Source organism: Camelus dromedarius, chromosome X (genome assembly GCF_036321535.1).
Source record: "Camelus dromedarius isolate mCamDro1 chromosome X, mCamDro1.pat, whole genome shotgun sequence".
Classification (NCBI taxonomy): Eukaryota; Metazoa; Chordata; class Mammalia; order Artiodactyla; family Camelidae; genus Camelus; species Camelus dromedarius.
In genome coordinates this window covers 21,896,128-21,920,233 of record NC_087472.1, presented here as the reverse complement: position 1 = coordinate 21,920,233, position 24,106 = coordinate 21,896,128, and the positions used below count along the sequence as shown (strand labels likewise).

Below are 24,106 nucleotides of genomic sequence, written 5' to 3'. Positions count from 1 at the left end.
AGCCTGGAAGGATGGAGAAAACAGATTAGGTGAGAAGAACAACATGAGTAATAAGAAGAGTGATTTTGAAGTGTGCTGTGCTGAGATTACTGCAAGTGCAAAGATGTTGAAGAGTCATAGGAAAATCATGTCAAATAGATACAAAGGGAAGTGACAGATGAGATTTCTAACTTTGAAAGCCTGAAAGAAGAATTTGGACTTACTGAGGTAGAAATTCAAATCAAATGAGTTACATGGTAAAATGGAGCATACTAACTAATTTTTCAGAGGTTGATAGGGTAAAAAGAGGTGACAGAGGAATGGAGTCAGTATTACGTAGTGAAACTGGAACGTCATGATGATAAAAGTGGCAACTTCATTAAATAAGCCAGAGCATATGCTCCTCAATGGAGCTGTATTTCCAGTCCTTAGCACAGTGCCTGTATAATAACTGCTCAATAAAATGATGTTGAATCATAATGGATGAATAAAGAATGAATGGTTACGGGAGATACGTGTGACATCATGGATATAAACCAGCCTGAAATTTAGCTTGCCACTAAGAAAATGCTTTGGAATACATATGAAATTATTCATGCTAATAGCTAGTGAAGAATTAAATCATTTATTAACAGTTATCAAACAGGTTTGGTATGTAACAAGTGTTCAAAATATTATTTCAAAAATCAGAAGCAGTTTAAGTAAGACAGCACTTAATGCATCATTATCAATGATTTTAAAAAATATTCATGTACACACACACATCTTCTTTATCCAGTCACTTAGGATAAAGTGATGGACACTTAGGTTGTTTCCATATCTTGGGCTACTGTAAATAATGCTACTATGAACATTGGGGTACATGTATCTTTTCAAATTAGTGCTTTCACTTTCTTCGGATATATACCCATCAGTGGAATTGCTGGCTTATATGGTAGTTCTGTTTTTAGTTTTTTGGGGAAACCTTCATAATGCTCTCCACAGCAGCTGCTCCAATTTACATTCCGACCAACAGTGTTGAAGAGTTCCCTTTTCTCCACATCCTCACTAGCATTTGTTATTTGTTGTCTTTTTGATGATAGCCATTCTGACAGATGTGAGGTGATGTCGCATTGTGGTTTTGATTTGCATTTCCCTGATGATTAGCACTGTTGAGCATCATTTTATGTGCCTGTTGGTCATGTCTATACCTTCTTTGGAAAAATGTCTATTCAGACCTTCTGCTAATCTTTAATGGGATTGCTTGGTTTTTTGTTTTTTGGTTTTTTTTTTTTTTTTGACATTGAGTTATATGAGCTGTTAATATATTTTGGATATTACTCCCTTATCAGTCATATTATTTGCAAATATTTCCTCCAATTCAGTAGGTTGTCTTTTTGTTTTGTTGATGGTTTCCTTTGCTATGCAAAAGCTTCATGTTTAATTAGGTCCCATTTGTTAATTTTTGCTTTCATTTCCTTTGCCTGAGGGACAGATCAAGAAAAATATTGTTATGATTTATGTCAGAGTGTTCTGCCTATGTTTTCTTCTAGGGGTTTTATGATTTCCAGCCTTACATTTAGGAAGACTTAATCCATTTTGAGTTTATTTCTGTATATGGCATGAGAAAATGTTCTAATTTCATTCTTTTACATGTAGCTGTCCAGTTTTCCTAGCATCGCTTATTGAAGATACTGTCTTCCCCCAATTGTATATTACTGCCTCCTTTGTTACATAGATTAAGTGATCATAAATGCATGGATTTATTTTGGGGCTCTCTACTCTATTTCGTTGATCTATGTGTTTGTTTTTGTGCTAGTACCACAGTGTTTTGATTACTGTAGCTTTGTAGTATAGGCTGAATTCAGGGAGCATGATACCTCTAGCTTTGTTTGCTTTTTTCTTTTTGCAAGATTGCTTTGGCCAAAAAGGAAGTGTTTTAATAAAAGGTGCATTGCATGAAAAAGGTTTTGTTATTTCTTAAGAATTATTATAGTGCCATCAAATTAACTTAGAACATCATCAATTGTGTAGATGGCTGGGGAATGAAATGGCCAAGAGGGAAAAAGTGTAGTTTTCCTTTGGGAGGTAGGTGTAGGGTAGAGGTTAAGAGCCCCATTTTTGGAATCAGACTGCCTAGGTCTGATTCTTGGCTGCATGACTTTGGGCAAGCTAACTAGCCTTTCCGTATTCTAGTTTCATCTGTACAATGGAGATAATAATAGTGCTTAACTCATCAGGCTACTGTTGGATAAAAGAGACCTAATGTCTAATGTGCTCAGAACAATGCCTGACACATAGTGCTTCACAGTGTTAGCTGCTATCATCACCGTCATCACCAACATTACCATTGTTATTACTATTAATATGGCTTATTCACTTCTTCAGAGATTCAAGGGCACGTTCATTCTTTTGCTCTCTCCTCATTTCCTTCCAAAAGCCTACAGCAATTGTGCTTATTTTTGGTCTGTTTGCCCTCACATCCAGTATTCATGCTTCTCCTCTGCTCCTGATCCTTGCTCCCCGTGCCTAGGTTTCCATGTCAGCTGACTCTTTCTTTGTGCCTTCACCCAAGAAGCAGTGGTGGCTTCCTGCTGTTGCTTATTGTTGGGTGTACTCAGTGTCCCATATTCAGCTTTCCAGTTCCTCCATGATCTGTGTAACCAAGTTTCAATGTTAAGTCTCTCTGTTTTAATTTCTATTTCTCTCTTCCTGATTAGACCTTGACTGATACAGTAAGGCCAAATCAAAGAGGTGTGATAAAGGATGGAGGATAGGCAAGATGTGATTGGCAATGGCAACCAGAATCATTCCACTTCCTGACCAGTCTCATTGAACTGAATCCTATGGGTATGAGTTGACACTGAAAGTAATCTCCAGTGTTAACCAAGTCTTAAGAGGATTTAACATTTTCAATAAATCAGGCACAGCAGTTATTTCTATCTTGATGGCATAGATGTAATATTTCCATCAGCAAGTGCTAGAAAATATTAATTAAAACTCTATAGAGTAGGCCTAACAAGTACTGAAAGGGAATGTAAGCATCAGTAGTAATACATAATGAACTGAATGTATTTATGACTGCTTCCTCATTATTTCCTAATGAGGAGTTCAAGAGGCTATGCATGACTATAGATGGCTGGCAGGCTACTACATCAATACTTTGGGTCTGTCTGAGTCAACTCAGGGTTTTAGAAATGCTTATTTACACCTTCCAAAGAGCCCATGTACATAAAATAAAAGGTTTGCTCTTTACTTATCCTCCACTAAATCATATGCTGTAGCCCAACTGCAAATAAATAAATAAAACAAAACAATGTAACTTACAGTGCTCAACAATCTTTATAAAGACAATTTTCAACTTGGTGGCATGAAATAATACATTAAAGAAACTTTGCTAAAACCAAGACACAGTTGAGTTACTCTGTTAAATCCAGGGATTTTTATTCCAACACTGATTTCATTATACAATAAATTATAATGTTCTAATTGGGACTTTGCAAAACACGACAATATTAAATTTTAAATGACTACTGTCCTCTGAAATAGTTGCCAGAAAAATTATGGGCAGAAGCTAAATAGATTCTATTTTTTTTAAATACCATCAGAATGTACATAGCATTTTATACTTTAGAGATAATTTTCAATAATAAAAGATTCTCTGTTAATTAAAAAAGATGCAGTTTAGGTGAATAAAACAAATTTTATCTATACACTGCACTCAAATAAAACTGATTTAAGACATTGTGAATTGTTCGATGAAATAATCGTTCAATGAGACAGTCTGAAGAGACTTGGCAAATAGTTATTTGAACATTAGATAGACTAGAAGCACTTGTATGAAACAAAAGCAAGTAAAATAGCTGGAAGCAGGATTCCTCTGTATAAAAAATAGCATCTGTTTCAAATTTTAAACAATTAAAAAAATTAGTTTACTGAGGAGTTAAACACATTTGAAAATAAGTGAAAGTATTTCAAAATCTTGTAAAATCGTGTTAATGAAAAAGAACTGGGTCTGATGCTTGAAAATGAACAGAATATGTTTTGTTTCTTTCTAAATATTTTGGAAATGATTCTATCTGTGAATATGTCAAGAGATGATTACAAAGATGAAAATCAATCATTGGTTATAAAATGGTAATTATATCAGCATCCTGGAAAGAAATGAGATGATAAAATAGGGGTTGATAAAATAAAATACAACAAATAACCTTTCTTTCAGACCAATCTGCAAAAAAACTCATAAGAATTATAGTTTATTAAAACACACACACTTAATATATGCATGTATATATATATATATGTGTGTGTATGTGTACATGCATTTGTATATATACACACACTACATATTTAAAATATATACAATAGCTCAACATAGGCTGAGGAAATATCCTTAAGCATTTGCTTTTGGAAATATAGAAAAATGAGTCACTATTTGCATATCAGTTATTTATATGTAAATGAGTGCTTATAAAATGTTTGAAAACACTTTGGTTTTTCTCAAGTATTTTATGCTCTTTGTCACCCTATTTCGACTCTGAATTTGCTTATCAACTTACACAGAGCAATGGGATATAGCCTAGCCACTGCATTCATAATCATAAATAATTAATAGTTTCAGAATTAATACTTTTTACTATACAGAATTTATAAAATGGACCATTTGCTGTAAAACTTTAAAAATTACCTTAGTTATTTTGGATTAGTATTTTATCATTGTCATTTCTTATAAACAGAACAAAATACTTTTCTAATTAATTATTTGTATACATTCCATCCAAGACTTGCCCATTTTCAAAGAATATTCTCTTGCCTATGCATCATACTTCATGTGTTTCTAAAGCAAGTTATATGTTTTAGGTTGCCTTCCAAGCACATGAGAGTCTCCCAGCGGCAGGGACTATGTGAAAGATTTACAGACACTACTCATTCAATCTTCACAACAAAACTTAGACTAAGTGGGATTCTCCCCATTTCACAGAGGGGAAACTAAGGCTCCGAAATGTAAAGAAACCTGCCTAAGTTACACAACAGTTAAATGACAGAACTAGCATTCTGCTGTGGTCTTTTCATACTCCAAAACCTGTGCTTTCTCCACTGTGCTCTATTGCCTCTCCATGAAATACGTAAGAGTGAATGAGAGAACTGGCATAGGAAAACAAGATTATATTAAAACTTTAACAATACAAACCCCACCCGCACCCTCAAGAAGGATAAAAAGAAAAACTAAAAACTTCTAGAGAATGTTAGGAGATTATTTATGCATTTAATCTCATGTATTACACCTCCACTTATGATTCTGTGAGAACCAAATGATGCTTGGAGTTTTTCCAGGGCCCTGAGAAAATCTTCAATCAGCTAACTAAAAACTCAAGAATGTCTTCTCGATTTTAGTCACTGAGGCAGGAAAGTCACTGATTTTACATCATTTATTACGTTTATATTAGTAAAAGGTTTACTTTATGTAACTTGTCTTTCTCATAGATTTATATGGTGAATAAATATGATAGTGCATGCAACAAGCTGTGAATAGTGCCTGACCCATCAGTTACTGAAACTGTTTGTTGTTGCTATTACTCATTTGTCCATGCAGCAAAAATTTACTAAGTGCCCACTATGTTCCAAGCACAATTCTAGGTGCTGCAGATAGAGTGGTGAATAATAACAAAGTTCCTGCCCTCATGAAATTTACCTTTTGAGGGATGTAAATGTGATGTAGTCATGTGGTTGCTACTTTTATTGTTTTTTTTTTTTTATCATTTTCATCATTGTTATTTCTCAACCAAGCAACAAACAAGGATACACCAGCTGTGAACTTAATACCATGATTACATAGTCTGTCACTATTAGGAGCATCTTTTATAAGACATGATAAGCCTGTAAATTCTTTTAGTTCTCTCTAAGGTAAGGTGTCTTTCTGAATCCCTTGAGCACCTGAAAGTATAGTGAACTGGGATTTCCTTGAGTTTACAGAACAGGTTGAATGAACTGTTTCATAAGCTAAATTGCTAATAAATATTTTAAAATAAACATGTATATGGCAGGTTCTGGTTTGAGATTTGCTTTTATTATAACCTGATAGTGAGATTTTGGAGAGAGTAACCCTCAATCATCTCAAGACATTTCCAGAGGCTACTGTTATTTGTTAAAAAACCCAAAGAGTTCGGCATGATCAAATTGGCTCAGGTCAATCCACAGCAGAAAGCTGTCAGATTGTGTAAGAATACTTTAAACATTAAAGAAGAACTAAACAATTTGCCTAAGAGCAAGTAGAGTAACCTCAGAGTAAGGTTATTGCAAAGCTATGCACCCCAGTTTTGGAAAAGATAAGATAATGATGTTATGATTCTGGGGAGACTATACATTTAATATAATACAACAAGTTTCAAACAATCTAGTCATAAATTTCAGTGCCTCTTGCTCTTAGATTAATCAGTCTGTGGATTATTATGAACAGCAAAATCAAGAAGAACTTGCATGAGGGGGGAAGGCACAGCTCAGTGGTAGAGCGTGTGCTTCACATGCACGAGGTCCTGGGTTCAATCCCCAGTACTTCCATCAAAATAAACAAGTAAATAAATAAACCTAATTACCCCCCAAGATAAAAACCAAAAAAAAAAATAATAAGCAAGAAGAACTTGCATGAAAATAATTTGAGAAATTTATCTGAACTTCAAAACTTCCAGGTGTTTCAACCAATCTTAAAAATATTTTCATTGCACAATCTTATGAAGCAAGTCATCTAAAAACATAGGACAGCAAAGAAGAAGATATAAGAAATTGATGAATTTTTATAGCACCTTGAAAATCTCAAAAGTGATTTACCCCCTCTATGATTCTTACAATATTCAACTCTGTGAGGTGGCAGTCCCCATTGGCTATATGAGAAAACTTATATAGACAGCTTTAGTGACTTAGCTAAAGGCTTGATATGTCATTGATGTCACTGGCAGAGTGTAGACCAGAATCCAGAGTTGACACTAGATCATGTGGTCTCAAAGGTTTGACACCTAGAGTCTTAAGCTGTAATTCTTTCTTTATTGCAGAGTGGTATAACTGAAACTTTTCCGATACAAACTCTTTTTCAGGCAACAGGCAAGAGAACATACTGCCTGAGAGAGGAGAAGAAAATGTTTCTGGCCTATATAATTGTAAGAAACTTCTTCTCCTTCTTTAATTACTGCTAACCATAGCCCTCTCTCATGTACAAGTATCATGACATTCTCAAGCTCCAAGCTTTTAAATTAATCTGAATGATATTGGGCCACAGGAATTTAAAATACTCCAGCCCCATTCCTTTTTCATATGTCGGTCAGTGTATTTTTGTCCTAGTGTTCTGTCCCCATTTCACTTTCTGACATACCGCCCATCATTTTCATTCCAATGCTTCCCTGTATCAGACAACTGATTTCTCTTTCTGCTTGGCTTTTACTTACACTTTTCAGTAAATCATACATTATTTTCATGTCTTCTCTTATTCTGATCATGTAAAGTTTTTAATTTTGCCCAAAGTCAAAGATCCCCCCCACCCCACACACACACATACACACACTGCCGAACACAGATGACCTTCATTTTTTATTCTTTCCATTTGGGTTCTCTCTAATTTATCTGATGAGTAGAGATTCAGATGTGAAAACAACATTCAATTTAGATCTAGGAGTTTCAGAGAGAACAGGAGAGATCTCACTTTTTAACCCAACAATAATCATAAAGTTCCAGCATTAGAAGGGTCCTTGAAGGTCACTGAAAGCAATCACTCAAAAATCTTAGATAATCTTTTTTCATTAAATCTTATCATCACTAGGAACGTGAACTTCTTGCAATTGTACTGTTTTCCCTCAGTGCTCTGCATTCTCTCAAGATAAATAGGTAGTTTATATTAACCGTATGGCTAAGGAATCTCTTTGGGATCATAGTCCATTTAATGCAAACCCCTCATATTGCAGGTAGGGGAAACTAAGGCCTAGAGAGAAGCATATACCTGCTTAGGGTCACATATTCAGTTGGTGGATATCCTGAAAACCATATCTCCTTCCTCACAGACCAGTTCTTGTCTTCTGATGTAACCTATACTTAACATATTGCCTTGTCCTTTTAAGTATATGCTGTCTTCTATTCATAAAGGCAAAGATCACCCAGAGGCTGAGTTCCCTCTTCCTCCTTTATATAACCCTCTATGATCTAGAACAATATCCCGGACACAACAGTTAATTTATAAAATCTCATGAATATGCTCTTATTTCCTCCTCCTAATTTTCAAATTTCTCAACACATTAAGATAAAACAGATTTACCAGTGACTTACTAAATACTTTCATTATTTGTCATTTATCAATATCTTGTACTTATCATTTAGTTGACTGTCTAGCTCCAAGACTGAATTAGCATTGCAATTAAGATTCCATAAGACATGTGATCGCTACAGACAGGTGGCCTATCTTTCCATTTCGGAGTCACAGATAAATCATTATGTCAACAGGATACAGAATGAAAAGTTCCTTAAAAATAGACATTCCTGCACAGCATTCAATTGGTATAATTCCCAAGCTTGGATAAGATGATGTTGATACTTCTTATCCAAGATAACCATGAAAAATTAGAACAGTTAGAAAACTACATACTATGAAAGCTATAAACTTCCCATGGCGTTGATTATTATCTGTTCAATTTACTACAAAATATTTCACAAAAGAAGAACTATGATTTGAAATTTCAAAATGAACTTGAAGATTTTCTTCTAAGTGATTCTTAAAAGGCAAAGGATAAGAATTTTGTATAGAATAAAACATTTCAACCAATCTTCCCTTGCCACTCTATTGTGAAATGAATTAATCAAAAGACCAGGGCATTCAGTGCAGGTGGGTGCACTGATTTTGTAATTCACTCATTTATAAGCCATTGCTTCACAGCCTGATACTTAGGGGAAATTATACGAACTTTAAGCAGTTAAGGAATTTTACTCAGTGATTGCTTGAGTTAGGCTTGGGAATGGTTTGGATCCTATTCCATAGAAATAGTGACAAGAATATCTTGGGCTTGAGCCACTTGCATAGAAGAAAATTCACTGCTTAGGGTGAGGGACCAGCCATCTCAGATTACTAGGGTACATTTAGGGCATGGTGATAACAGTGCAATCATAATAACTGTTGTGGAACACTACTAGCTCTATCCACGAAAATCTGCTTTCTCTTTCTTCCTTGGCAACAGGGTTATAGAAATCACATGATTGCCTAGCCAGAGACCACATATTCCAGCCACAGTTCAGGCAGATGACTACGTGCTCACCAACGGAAGCCTTAACACATTGCAAGTATATTCCTCCACTCTTTCCAACCTCCTACCTGCTGGGATTAGGACGTGGTGGGAGAAGTTTCAACTAGCTAGATGGTAACAGTGGCCTTAGGGATGACGTAACAGCATGAAGAGACGAATCTGGGTTTCTGCATGAAACCCATGCAGTGGAGGTGTCTGCTCACCCACCTTGGACTGTTGCATGAGATTGCAATAATTTTCTTTGTTGAGTCATTCTGTTATAGCAAGTAAGCTTTTTGCTCTAACAAATGTACAAACACTTATACACCAGAAACAATTTACAGAGCTTATTATTACATGTGTCCATTGCATCCACCTACCTATGCGAAAATGTTCTCCATACTTTGGGATCATAACCAAAATGCAACTTCTCCACAAATATTTTCCCCATTTATATCCAAGCTTCCACCAGCTGAACATAACCTTGTTTGTTACTTTCTCTAGGGACTTCTCATTTTCGAAACTCATAAAATAAGTTCTGTTTGTGTATGTCTTATCACTTCTACCAGAGCAAATTTCATGAGAGCGAGTTCATATCTTATTCTCCTGTGTAACCTCTGAAGTGCTGGTACTGTGCCTTTCTCAAGAATAGCTTATTTGTCTGAATGAAGGACTGAAACATTTGAGCTTCATGCTGTTTGTCTATAATCCGCTGTTGTAGCTGAATGAGCCCGGAGCAAGAACACATTTGTCATAGGCAATAGAAGCAGAAAAGAATCTAGGTCCCAGAATCGATAACAAGTTGACACCAAAACAACTTTTACTTCTAACCTTGCTATCTTATGTCTTATGCTGCTTTCTGTTTCCAGCATTTCAGAGCACCAAAGAAGACAAAGGAGGCATGGTAGTTAACCTTAAAGAGTTTACATTCACTTATGACCAACTCATAACTGGATTGTGGCAAAGTGCTCCTTGGTGACAACTTTTGTCTCCTTACAGAAGCTTAGTAGAGTCGAGCACTGAATAGGCCAAGAACCATTTTTTTTTTAACATTTTTAATTGATTTATAATCATTTTACAATGTTGTGTCAAATTCCAGTGTTCAGCACAATTTTTCAGTTATTCATGGACATATACACACTCATTGTCACATTTTTTTCTCTGTGAGTTATCATAACATTTTGTGTATATTTCCCTGTGCTATACAGTGTAGTCTATTCTACAATTTTGAAATCCCAGTCTATCCCTTCCCACCGTCCACCCCCCTGGTAACCACAAGTCTGTATTCTCTGTCTGTGAGTCTATTTCTGTCCTTTATTTACGCTTTGTTTTTGTTTGTTTGTTTGTTTTTGTTTTTGTTTTTTAGATTCCACTTTGAATCTAAAACCTACACTCATATTAAGCTGCTTTACTTTTACTTGTCTTCACATGACATCATCATTTTTACAATATGGCAGAGACCTATGTGCTGTGTTTGGTACTAAGGAGCAATAGGTATTGGAAATTGACCTGAAATTTTCAAAGAAGTTACTTAGAAACAAATAAATTGCTGACCAATTTGCACATAAGATATTGGGCTGAGTTTTCTTATTTTTTCATATCAATCTAAATCAGTGAAGGGAAATCATAGGAAGGTTTGAGCAAAGCAGTCTAACAAACGTCTTTCTTCTTTGTACTTCGACATACAGTTAGTCAATAACATTTCTTAATTTCTCGTGCCAGGCAAAGGGGAAAATTAAAAGACAAAAGTGTGAAATACTAAATAACAGTTTTGTGCCAGTGAGCCCAAAAGGCTAGTATGGACTATACTATTCTTATAGAGTTCATCTTCCTTCCTTTCCCTGAAAATAATATTTTAAATTTACAAAAGTAATTTAGGTTTCATACACTCACTGAGCAGAGATGACCACTGTAAACAATTTTGTGGATATTCTCCTGGTTGATTTAAAACATTATAATAATATTTTCTAAGAAATTGTGATCATTACATAGACTTTTATAATCAGCTTTTTTTTCCACTTAACACATCATGAAAAATGTCTCATCTCATTAGTATTCTAAAGCATTATGGTTAATGCTGCATAATGTCCTGCTGTACAGATATACCCTAATTTATTCACCAGACTTCCATTATAGGACTTCCCTCCTATCTGTGTATCTCTTCATTCCCTCACATTTATTTTATTTGTAACTAGTTGCACAAAATGTGGGGGTAAAAATACTTATCAGTTATCTAGTAAGATATTTTACAAGAAATTTACTTTTGTGTCAACATTTTTCTTAAAAAAAAAAATGGTAAAAGAAAATTGCTGCTTCTTTAGCTCTGCTGATTAAAGTAAATGAGGCAAATGTCTGGGACTATGACTCCCTGTACCTCTGTGCATCTCTTTCTCTTAGCTGCTACATCCACTTCAGACAGTTTTTTATGTACTTCATGGAGGACCACAAAAGAAACACATTAAGTGGGGTCAGTAGCCACCTGATGGAAGGAAGAACCAAACATCTAAGTATAAGAGGGAGTATCACATACATGCCTTGACAGGAGCAGCCTGCAGTGAAAAATGTGTGCCTTAATTTCCAATCATCTTATAATTTTTACCCCTAGCCTTATAAGTACTTATTATTTCCATTTTACAGATTCAAACATGTAGTTTTCAAGAATTTAAGCTAAGATCACATAGCTGGTAAGCGGCGGCATCAGAATTTGAAACTTTTGAGTCTGTTTGGCTTCAATGGCCATGTTTTAAACCACTGCTGGGTGCTCTCATCAAATCCAAATAAAATGATAGCAGGATGTAACTTCAAAAATTAAAAACATAGTCCATTTAATGTGCAATATTACTAAGATGCATTATTACTTCTTATCTTTCATAATTTAAGGCCAGAGTAATGTTATTCTTAAAGGACAGCATTTTTTCCAACTAGACAATTTCTAGAAATAAACTAATCTCACATTCCAAACTTTACTTTACCAAAAATAAAATTTAAAAAAGGACAGAGATTTCTTTTTCATTACATACTTTACTTCCACTGAAGTAAAAAATGATGAAATGGGAAGGTGATGAAATACAGGAAAATAATGCTATGATTATTTTTACCATATGCAGTTAATTTCTTAACTTTCTACCCATGCTCCAGCTCTGGCTGAATGAAAACATTTATTGCATATTCAGGCATGCCCACAAATTCACACCAAATCAAACCGAAACACTCCATAACACGAAAGACTATGCTTAACATTTTTTCCATCAAGATCTTCCCAGAACGGTAATAATGGATGATTTGGAAAATGCCATTATACTATAGATTGGTTTGGAACTGAATGATATTCTAACAAGGGGAAAATGACAAGTTTCTCTTTCACACATGAGTCAACTTTCTTTTTCCCCTTTTAGATGCAAAACTGGGCAGAAAATAATCCAAAAAGCTCCGAACAATTCAGGATTACTACTTCTACAGATTTTTACCTTTAGGTGGATGAGTTATAATATCTATGATTGAAAAAAAATCAAGCATTAATTACACAAGCATTTTTCCTTTCAACCTTCCTAATCCCCAATTAATCATTCTTTGCATTTCACTGATGTAAAATATGTGTGCAGGATAGACTTATATCATTTCAAATACGCAGCAATACCTAATAGGCAATTCTTACTGTAAATGAAGTGTATGGCCTCCTGAGGAAGAGCCTGTGGTGCAGGATCTGGCCTTCAGGTCTGTCATCAAGTTTACATTAGTTTGAAAATTAATCAAAGGCAGAAATGGTTATTAAAACACAAAACCCCCCTTCACCAACAAAGTTAAAGATTTTAAAAATATCAAAATTCAGTGCTGGGGAAAGCGAATAAGACTCACTATTGTTTATAATATAAATCAGTTATGTTTTTCTAGAAATTAATTTGAAACCATAAAAACAGAAATCTTAAAAGTATTCATTCTGTTTGACCTATTATTTTATTGCTAGAAGCTCTCCTAGGGAGATAATCTGAAATGTAGGCAAAGAGTCACGCAAAAAAAGTACTCAATGTAGAATTATTCAAAATGCTGAAAAACTGGAAGCACCCTAAATATTCAGCATCAGGGGAACATTTACGTAAATTATAGAGCATGACAGAGCCATTAAAAAATTTTCCAAAAAGTTGTTTACTCATATTATAACTTACATGTAACTAGTGTTAAACAAAAGGCAAGACAGTACATAAATATGAGCCACATTAAATTAAAAAATTAAAAATCTGCAAGAAAAGGCAAAATGTTGACAGTTCTTTCTAGGTTGTGGGAGAATTAAGTTTCTTCTGTTGCATTTTTATATTTCTTTGTTTTTTGAAAGTTACTGCTCTGTGCTCTCTAAATTTTCTACAATGATCATCTATTTCCTCAAAAATCAGAAAAAAAATTTTAAGTCACTTAACGTCAAAGGTTTGGACTCAAGTTTTATTGACAGGACTGACGGTCACACTTTTGTATACTGACACATCCCTTGGCTGTTTCTTACATCATTAGTGGTGTTTCCAAAACAAAACAAAGCAAAATAAATGCTTCCAATAGCTAAAATGCGCCAGTTCTCTCCAAATTACAGATTCTTCAGAAGAGCAAACAAGGCAAGAAAGGTGAATTTGCTAAAAATTTTGGGCTGGTTTTCTGATTTCTATCAAGCCCACCTGGATGACTCACTTTTCTAGTTGGTAGGTTTGCAAGTACTCAATATGAAAGTGTAAATACTGCCCAAGCAGTGCAGTGCAACACGGGGGTGCCTCACACTAATCCTGGGAGGGAGGGAGAAAGTGATTATGTTGCCATGAAGTGAATCCAAGGAGTTTTTGTGTGAAATTTTGCTTGGGAGCCCCAAATAAAACTCAGATCTTTAGCTCAGATCAAATGTCTGTGACCTTCCCAACAGTCAAGGTTCACATTATTATTTTTTATATGAAGGAAGCCTTGACTATGGGATTTACACCAAAGTCAATAAAACTATCTCCTGCTTCTGAAAAAAAGTATCAATCAGAAAACCGGCACGTGTGTGCCCTTATTATCCCAGGAAGAGCACGGTTATAATGCCAAGTTAGAACTTCACAGCCTCACAGCATTAAAAAAAAAATTTAATGTGCAGTTTAAAGTATTTTTGCCTGATTTAACTAGTCACAGATCTTCCCCTTTAGGAAAAGTTGATATAGTGACCATAGACTTAAAAGAATAGACAAAAAGAGGCACATTATTATTCACATTGAAAGTCAATCCTTTTCTTTATATGTATATATTTCAAAAGAAGGTGACCCTTAAAATAGAAAGGGCCCCAGTGCTAGGATTGTCAGATGATATAAAGAGAGCAGGAAATTCAAACTCAGGATAAAACATTAGGAGTCATGGTCAATTTCACAGCCATCAGAATGGAAGGTAACAGATCTCAGAAATCTGAAAGTAAGTCAAATCAATTTAAAAACAGGCTTTGATTAACAACCATTTACACACATTTGCTGAACAATATTTTCAGTTCAAACAGTGAGTTATCTTACTCTAGGGTTATTTTCTAGAATACCACAGTCCTTTTGCTCTGATATTAAAACATAAGTATTTATAATGGCTAGAGGATAACATTAGAATATCCTTTTGAAACAGCTTTTTCGAAATTCTCAGATCTGTTAGAGTCAAGCATGGAATAAAATTGGTGCCTGTGATATGCTATACTCTTAGTATACTTGCTGTTGTATTGTCTGAGCCACAACTAAATAAGACATAAATTTAATTTCTGGCAAGCATTTGCAATTTATGAGTCAAGAACTCTCTGAGAAGAGAATTTGATGTACTTTCCACCTGCCCTTTTATCAACATTAAGCAAACAGTATGTTTTACTACAACTCACTTCTGACATTTATCAGCTGCTTTTATTTGTTTCTCTGCCAACCTCAGCCTTGTCAGCAGGACTTCAGCACAACAGCAATGGCAGCCTGTGCCAATTAGAGCCTTTTCAAATAAACTGTTCTTTTTAGAACAGCACACATTTGATTAGACCAAAAAAATGTAAAAATGATTATTATAGAGGCTGAGGGCAAGGAACGAACCCATTCTACATCACCCAGTCCTCTCTTTATCGAGCCAACACAGACTCCCAACTACAAAAAAAAAAAAAAAAAAAGAAAGAAAGAAAGAAAAGAAAGAAAAAGAAAAGAGAGAGAGAGAGAGAAAGAAAAAGAAGCCACAGAATTTAAGTTATTTGGTAGCTTGAAACACACCATGATATTTATATGTTGTTTGGAAACAATATTGATGATTAGAGTATATTCCCAGGGATTGAATTAATAACAAATGACAGAACTCCATTTTTTCATGAATTATTATGAAGTAGTAGATGGGAAATTTTTGTCCTGAGGATTCTACCCACAGTCTTCCCACACACATATGTACAACTCCTCTGAAAAAATGGCTTCAAGAAAGTCTCTCTTCTCTTTTATTTAACAAGGCACTATGCAGCTTGCTGTCCTGGGCTAACGGCCAGAAGAAGATTATGGCAAAAATAATCACCTTTGCAACATTAAGGAAAACACGAAACTGGCACTATGATTCAGGGGCTTATTTCTTTCCCTCTAAATATGATACCACGTTTTTGTATTTTATTTGGGAAATGGTTTTCTGCAAGATGTAGCTAAGAAAAAGTTGTTTTCTTTTCAACAAATGGCTAGAAGTGCTGAGAGATTTCCTGTTAAAACTGTGTAAGGCATTCTACTACTTAAAAGGGAATTTAGTGTTGATGAAAGATGCCAGTTTGACAGCCATGGAAAATGAAGGAAGCATTCTTTATTCCCAGGGCACATCATCTCAAAACAAGGAATCATCTCTTACGGTTAAGAGGGTCATACCTTATTGTTTAATATTCATTGAGCGTACACACATGCTCGATGATGGAAAGATACACAGGAGACACAGTAGTATGTGTCCTCCAAGACAGTAAATACTTGAAACCAGCATATTCCTAGTCTCAGGGGCATCACAGACAAGACTAGTGGCCTCTACTTTAAAAAGGTCCAAGCTAGTGGGTGAGAGATTCAAAAGGGGGGTAAAAATTACTCAGTTCGGACATCTTTACTATTTCCTGTAAGTTTTCACCTTCTGTAACTAAAAGTTGGGACTTCTTGGGCTCATAGTTGTATAGTAGCTGTTACATAGTTTATTATGTGGGCAATATTCATCACAAACTCTATCTACCTCTACCCACCTCCTCATAAAACAGAACCCAAACCAAACACCTCTTCTTAAATACTCATTCCTCATATTTCTTCAGCGAGTACATAAAACCTGCGAAAAATCATTTGGCCTCAGTACCTCAAACACAGTAAGTATCCGTGGCACTAGGAAGCCTAGGTTAGGTGGTTACCTGGTCCTGACTCAGCACAAAGTGAGAGTGAGCGTGGAGAATAGAACAACTCCCAGGGGAGTTGATTTTGCATTAATGAAGTGGATAGGGAGTAGCGGGGAAGCTCTCTGAGTATATGTACTGCATGGAAATTTGCAGCCAGGGATGTCGGGGGCTAGACATGGAGAACTGAGGCTGGCCTGACATATCACACTTTCTCTGCCTGGCTCCGTGAGCCCAGATGTTAATAAGGGCTGCTGTCAAAAACTGAAGGATCTGTGTTCATGAAGGATTGAGCATAAGTGGTGCTGCTTCAGGGGCCAGGTGACAAAAAGTGACATAGAATAGGGGAGAGGGCCAGTTTGCTCATGTCTGCATGGAACACAGTATGAATGTGGCCACACAGTGAGGGCCAAGACATCATGGTAGAGTTTGGTACACTAAAGGTGGTGACATCAGGAATCCTGAAGGGGAAACAGTCTACATAAAGAGTGTAGCATGAGTTGTGGCAACGGCAATAGAAAGGCCAGAGAAGAAAACTGTAAAGGATAGGCCCTGAGTATGTGAGGTACTGGGTGATTCCAAAAATAATTGGAGAGACACAGGTAGTAAGAAGCTGTGATCTTGCAAATTGCAGGGAAAACCTGTGAGTGTTTACTGGGACACGAGGAAAATCTGAGTACTGATGTTCACGTGACCTCATTTGTTCTAAGACGGATGAAAGCATATGGTCCTTGAATAATGAAAAAACTCAAGGCATTTTCTAAACAGGCTGTTGAGCCTACCCATGAGCACTCTCAGCTCTTATACACACAAAGCTTGCTACAAAGTTAGAATACTGAACTCCACAAGCCCTCTCAAGGGAACCAAAGAGCATCATATACATGTCAGAAGTTATCGTCGTTCCATACTGGTTTTGTTTGTGTTCAGAGTTTTTAGGTGTTTTCTTCTGGAGCCCCTGGGGGTAATAGGCTGTGATGATTTAGAGTGGGGCAAGCCCATACTTGTCTTTGTCTTGGAGAAGGACAGTTTTTGAAGATCTCTATGTCCTTTGACTTTTTCCCTTGTTCCCGACACAACATTTTCACAAATTCATTCTCTGTCGCCCGAGTGCTCTATCTCTGGAGATTGTTTCTTTGGTTTTCATAATCCACTGCAGCCTTCTGCCTCTCCTCCCTTAAACTTCTTCTTAGGGCCTGAACTTGAGAGCTTCCCTAGACATCCTCTCATTGCTAATCTCTTGCTCAAAAGTTCTGAACAAAAACCTAGAGCATCTGGAAGTTCCAGCTGATTTAAGGCAGCTCATTGTACCAATATCCCACAGGCTGCATGGAAGATTGAAGTGTGTATATGTGTGATGAGAAACAGTACTCAATGACTCTTGCAAATTTGGAAGCTGCTTCTTTTTCATTATCATATTTTATTCATCAGCAACCAGAAGGCTGAGACTTTAACGAACTTTGTACCAACAAAAATGTGTTACATAAGGGACTTCATTCACTGTTTAGCTAACAGTCCAGAGGAAAAGCAAGTTTATAGTCTATTAATTCATGAGGAAGAACTTTGGAATTGTATTTAAAACAGAGTAGTATTTGAAGGATTCTAAGTCTGGGAAGTACTTTCATAGAGAATCTCATTTTTTAAAACAATGAAACCCCAAATTCCCATCCTGAGAACTAATAATGCAACATGTTAGCATCAAGCTTCAAATGGATTGGTATTTATGGCATTATGAAAATTGTGCCCTCTGTGAAGTCACCTCAAGCAGTGTGGGGGGTTTAAAAAAAGGAAAACATTAAAATAGGTCACGATATGGCAGCAGTCAATGACTTGCCACCCTCTCCAAATATATGTTTGTCTCAGAGAAATATTTCACTGACTAGCACTTTGTCACACGGCTCACTTCTCATTACCATTTCAAATGCACTTTCTGTGCTCTGAGGTACCTCTCTGCTGCCCCAGGGCTTTTCCAAGACACTAAAAAGTTTAGTTGCCATGCATAATATACAACACAAGTTACTAGTATGAATTTTTAACACTGTTTTGCTTTATCACATCCCAGAGCCCCTGGAGATTCAAGAAGTTGGGGTGGGGTGTTATTTATTTATTTATTTATTTATAACCCCCCACACAACTTCCTCTTTTAAAAAAATGCAATCCTTGCTATTGCCCTGGGCATATATTCGTAATAAAAAACTTAAACAAAATTAGAACAAATGAAAACATACCCATCTTAAGGCAATTGTCAAAACAGAAATAAGTGTCTGGATGAAGCCTTTAGCAGAAGCAAAATGAGACAAATAAATATTATTCAGGGAGTTACAATTACACCTGAATAGAAGAGTGTTGTTTAATGTCCAAAATAGTGTCTGTTTCTTAGCCAGCAAAACATATTATTCAGTATGATGAGAGGATAAGAGCCTGGTTCTGGAGCCAGACAATCACTGCCTGTGTTTGAATACAGTCTCTGCAATTTACTAGCCGTGTAACCTCAGATGGACTACTGAGGTTCTCCAGCTTGGATGGTCTCTCTTGTAAAATGGGAATCATAATAGGGTCTACCTCATGTAGGGATTACAGGAGTTCACATACGGAAAGCACTTAAAACAGTACCTGGCAGAAAGTAAGCATGCAATAAATCCATGAAGTGTTATTATTGACACTATTAGATGTAATAGGAAAACAATTTTTTCGGTTACATGCATTTTGGCCATCAAAGCACATCTTTTCTGGATATAGCAAAAAATAAAAATACCTGAAAGAAAGTTCAATAGAAATTGTACATCCTGTACTGATAGGTGGAAATTACCAAGAGCCAACATCTAAAAGTTAGGTACACATTATAGGTTAAATTGGTAGGTTTATAAAAGAGAAAGGTGAGCTTCTAAACATAGGCTGAGTCAGTTCAAGAGACTTTTTACCAACACTGTTCAATACTAGATCTATGAGTGGTTATCAAATGATCCCTCTAGGTCTGGAGAAGCATTTCATGGAAAATCACCACCTGACATTCCAAAAAGGCTCTGCCCAGGAGATACAGAGTAGAGTCAGTAGTTTTTGTGCAGACATTCTTATGTGCTTAGTGGGTTCTTGGAGTCGTAGGTTTGGCAATTGAACTAGATAGACTCTATAGTTTATTTCGGCTTTAGAATTTTATGATTCTATGACTCACAATATTTCTCCTATTTTTATTACATTATCTGCATGCTTAAAACTGTCCCTTAGCTTTCAGTTAAAACCTACAAAGAGTAACTCTTTACCTCCAGATGTCTCATCTATCTCGCTTAGCTTTTCTTTCTATTCCCAGTTTTCTACCCCAAAGTCACCAGCCACTGTTCATATTTTTAAATCACATCCCCAAATATAAATGTACAAATAAGAATGTATTGGATACTTTTTCTCTTGTTATTGAGAAACACCATTTATACCACTCTTTAACTTCTCAGGGGCTTTGCCTGCCATTGTCAATTTGATCTGAAGGGAAAACTTGAGAGTCATTGCAGATCATGTTCTTCCTTTCAATTCCTCTGTACAACTGGTCACCAAGTTCTGTGGATCATACCATCCAAATAGGAAAATAATATTAATTATTTATTGAGTACTCACATCAGGTACTATGCACATCACTGTAGGCTCAAAGAAGTTAATAACTTTCCAAAAGTCACAGAGATGGTAAGTGGGGTTGCTAGAATTAATAGGTCTTTCTGACAGACTCCAAAGCTCATGCTCACACCATGCTGTCTCTTCCATCACCTTATTTCATCTTCCACGGCTTTAGTCCAAACCATTATTTCTCATTTGAATCAATGAAATAACCTCTTAATTGGCTTCCTTGTCTCCAGATTTAACCATCCCTCACTCAATCTTTTTTTTCAAGCTGCTGCTAGATTTAGCTTTCTGAAATGCAAATGCAATCATGTCACTTGCATGCTCCCCATTGCCTTTAGAATGAAGTCCAAATTCCACAGATGACATAGAAGGAAGGCCCTTGCTAAAGCAGTCTCTGTCCATCTCTCTGGCCTCAACCCCCAGAGGCACCTTTCGCTCTGGATAAACTAAGCTAGCCTTAGTTTCTCCAATAACTCCGCGCTCTCATGCCTCTGGGTTTTTGCACATGTGACATCACTACCCTGTTTTGTGACCTGGAGTCCGTTCTGTTCTTTAAGACTTCTTAGCACATAGGAGGTGCTCAGTAAATATATTTTGGCTAAAACAATAATAAAGGCCATTTCCTTTTCAAAATTAAGGGATAGAGATGAACATGGGTAAATACAGTAATCTGATTTGCTAAAATGCTGTAAAAAGTACATTTGGGGTTTATGCTTCTAGAAATTGTTTTCCCAGCCATGACCTCTTATCTGTAAAATGTTGCCCAGTGAGCAGATCATAATTATGAAATATAATGTTTGGATATTAGGCAGTAGAATCCTTGCTATGTTCATTAAATATACATTAGTTGATATTTATAAATGTTTTATATATATTACAAAATGTTAAAATACATTTCTGCTCTATGAATGAATTCATTACAACATTCGACTCTAGTTTTTATTAACCTCTTACCCTAAGTGTTAATATTTCCCGTCCTATTGGGAGCAATAGGACACATTCCCCACATTAGCTTCTAAGAGGTCACTGATTTGTTTTCAGCTTGCTGGTCACTAGGAGTTGGCACAGAGTTACCTTCATAAATGATTCAAGGTAATGGCAAATATTAAAATTAAAGAAATAACAGCAAAAATGGGGCTCCACAAGTGAAAAATTATCATTGGAATATCACTTCTCAGGGGAATCGTCCCACTTAGCCATTCATTAAAAGTTGCTTCAAGGACATAGGAAAGAGGCACAGCTGTTGCATGCACAATAGGGATGTTTTGTGAGGGGGAGAAATTGAGTTTAAAATATATAGTGTGGGCTCTGGAAAGGCTCATGATGACTTTGCCAATAAAATGATTTTCCATGGACCACAGGTGACTTAGTGGTATTGGTTTAGGGGATCAAAGCAGGTGAACATTTTTAATTACAATTCCATGTCACACCAGTAAAGCATGTTCAATATAATTTGATATTAAGAATTGTCTAAAATATATCGCTTCCTACACTCACGTCAGTACTTTTACAGAAGAGCACATACATGCATGAATGATAAATGTATCTGTGACTATGAGGGAAAATTTTCCACCTCCTCCCTTTCAAAGTAGCACCTATCTTTTGTCTCCAGGTCTCCAAACCTCTTTCGTTGTTAGTGTCTGAGTCTCACCCAGCTCCCTTACAACCCTTACTTCAAAAACTTTGTATCTTCCTCTTTTCTTCTCCTCCTACCTTTCCCCCCTTCTCTCACTCCTCAGCAGGGTACTTGTAACCTGTCTGACTATGACCCTTTATTTCTACCTAAGCATAATAAAATCTTGATCCTTTTATTAGAAGGGAGATATTTTCCTTGTAATTTTTTACCTCTTATATTCAAACCTCGAGAAAATTGATAAAGATTCAAAATGCAGTGCAACCACCTAAATATTCCACACCACCACCTTATTTGCCTGACTGTTGAATTGTCCCTCTCATAAAAGTAGACGGTTTCTTGATATCTGGATTTAGCATTAGTTTTCCGTGTTGTCTCATATCCCAGAATCAGAATTAACACGCTTGAGAAAGTCTCCACGCTATCTCTTGATCTGCTCTTACTTTATCTTTGCTTTACTCCTACTGCTTTGGCTTTCTGAGTTTGGATATTTGTCACTCTTACAGTATTTGTTTTGGATCCTTGCTCTCTATCTGGATTTGGATTCTCACTCTACTGATTCCAGTCTGTTAATCCCATGATTTGTGATGTTAATCAGGTTATGTTCCTGGGCTGCTCACTGGCCTCAAACTGGTATAATCAAGACTGTAGTCTGAGCCTTAGGTTTTGCCATCCATCAACGACACATAGATTGTGCTTTCTCTATCGTGTCCTGATCAGTTGGTTCAATGACACAGACATTTATAAAACAGACTTGGAAAAAAAACTACTTTCTTCCCTTGAAGGCCATTATGTCTAAAGAGGTGAATATGGCTCCATCAGCATTGGAAACAAAGGCAGACTTGTTCTCTGCTTGGTGAAAATCAGTGAAGTGTAAAATGGGTTATGTTCGAACCATATAAATGCTGCCTCTAAACATATCATATTATCATCTATCAAGGAACCTTAAACAATCACATCTGAGTGAATGTGACATAGCCTCTTCCATATCTAAAATGTCTACTGGACCTATGGGATAACAAAAAGGAATTACTGAAACTCACAAGGAGGATGATAGTGGAAAAAATATTTTAAACACAGCATTATTTTAATTATAGTTTAGCTAGGGAAACAAAACAGGTAGAGAGAGTTTTGTAACACTGCAGAGATGGTTGTTAACTGCTGTGTAGTTAGGTGCAAAAACCCCAAAACGCATTGCCAAACATTTTGTATTTTACACATGTGTATTGGAAAAGTATACCCCCTAATCTTATTCACAAACAGAAGATACATTGCTCACACTTAAAGAAAATGAAATCAAACAGGTTAAAACATGAGCAGAGAGACTTCAGACATGTCCCCCAGGCATACCAGCTTGTCAAACTTGTGAAGAAGAGCAGTTCTCTAGCTAGATACGGAGATTCTTCCTTCAACTGGGCAGATGGGCCTGGTAAATGCACAAGCAATTAGCTTTTGTGCTGAAGCAGACAGACCAAGAGGAAAATAAATAAATGTGCACCATATCAGTACAATCCGAAATTAATCTTCTGTTCTGTAATCACAGGGATGCAGTAAACTTTTTAGAATTTGGGCTGCATTTTTAAGAAGTTTGGAAGTTATATATAAGAAAGGAAGATCAAAACAATTGAATTTACAGAAGGCATCTGTCTATTAATTGGGTGTGAATCTAAGTTTTCCATACGAAAATTGAAATAAAAGAAAAAGATTGGAAAAGGTTAGTAAGCCATAAATAAAGTGAAAAGACAAGCCATAGACTGAGAGGAGACAGTTTCAATGTATATAGCTGACAAAGGATCAGTATCCAGAATATAAAGAATTCCTACACATCAATTAGAAAAACATTAACTACTCAAAAGAAAAAATAGGAAAAGGACAAAATGAAGCAATTTACAGAGGGAGAAACCCAATGGCCAATAACTATGAAAAGAAACTCAACCCCACCAGTAACAAAATTCTATTTCATCCATTAGACTGGAAAAAGTCGTAAGTCTAATAGTACCAAGTGTTGGTGAGGGAATGAGGAAACAAGAACAGCTAAACATCTCTGGTAGGAGTGAAAGGAGATAAAATCATTTTGGAAGGCAACCTGGAATATCTAGTAAATTTGAAGTTGAAAACCCAATTCCATTTCTAGGTATCGACCCTAGAAAACTTTTATATGCATATGCCAGGAGATAGGCATAAGGAGGTTCACTAAAGCCCTGCTCATGGTGCTAAAAAATTAGTTAACTTCAATGTCCATCAGCAGAGGAAATGGATAGTTAAACTGTTGTTTATTAATAAAAAGGAATATTACACAACAAT

The 24,106-nt window shown here is 36.1% G+C and overlaps 1 protein-coding gene and 1 non-coding gene across 5 annotated transcripts in view; one reads left to right on the top strand and one right to left on the bottom strand.

The window, feature by feature from the left end:
* TENM1 (teneurin transmembrane protein 1) overlaps positions 1 to 24,106 on the bottom strand; it is a 701,438-nt gene that overhangs the window by 370,073 nt on the left and 307,259 nt on the right. The gene's annotated exons all lie outside the window — the stretch shown is intronic.
* Positions 6,444 to 6,516, top strand: TRNAV-CAC (transfer RNA valine (anticodon CAC)). Its single transcript has one exon. It is a non-coding gene; the product is annotated as a tRNA-Val (tRNA).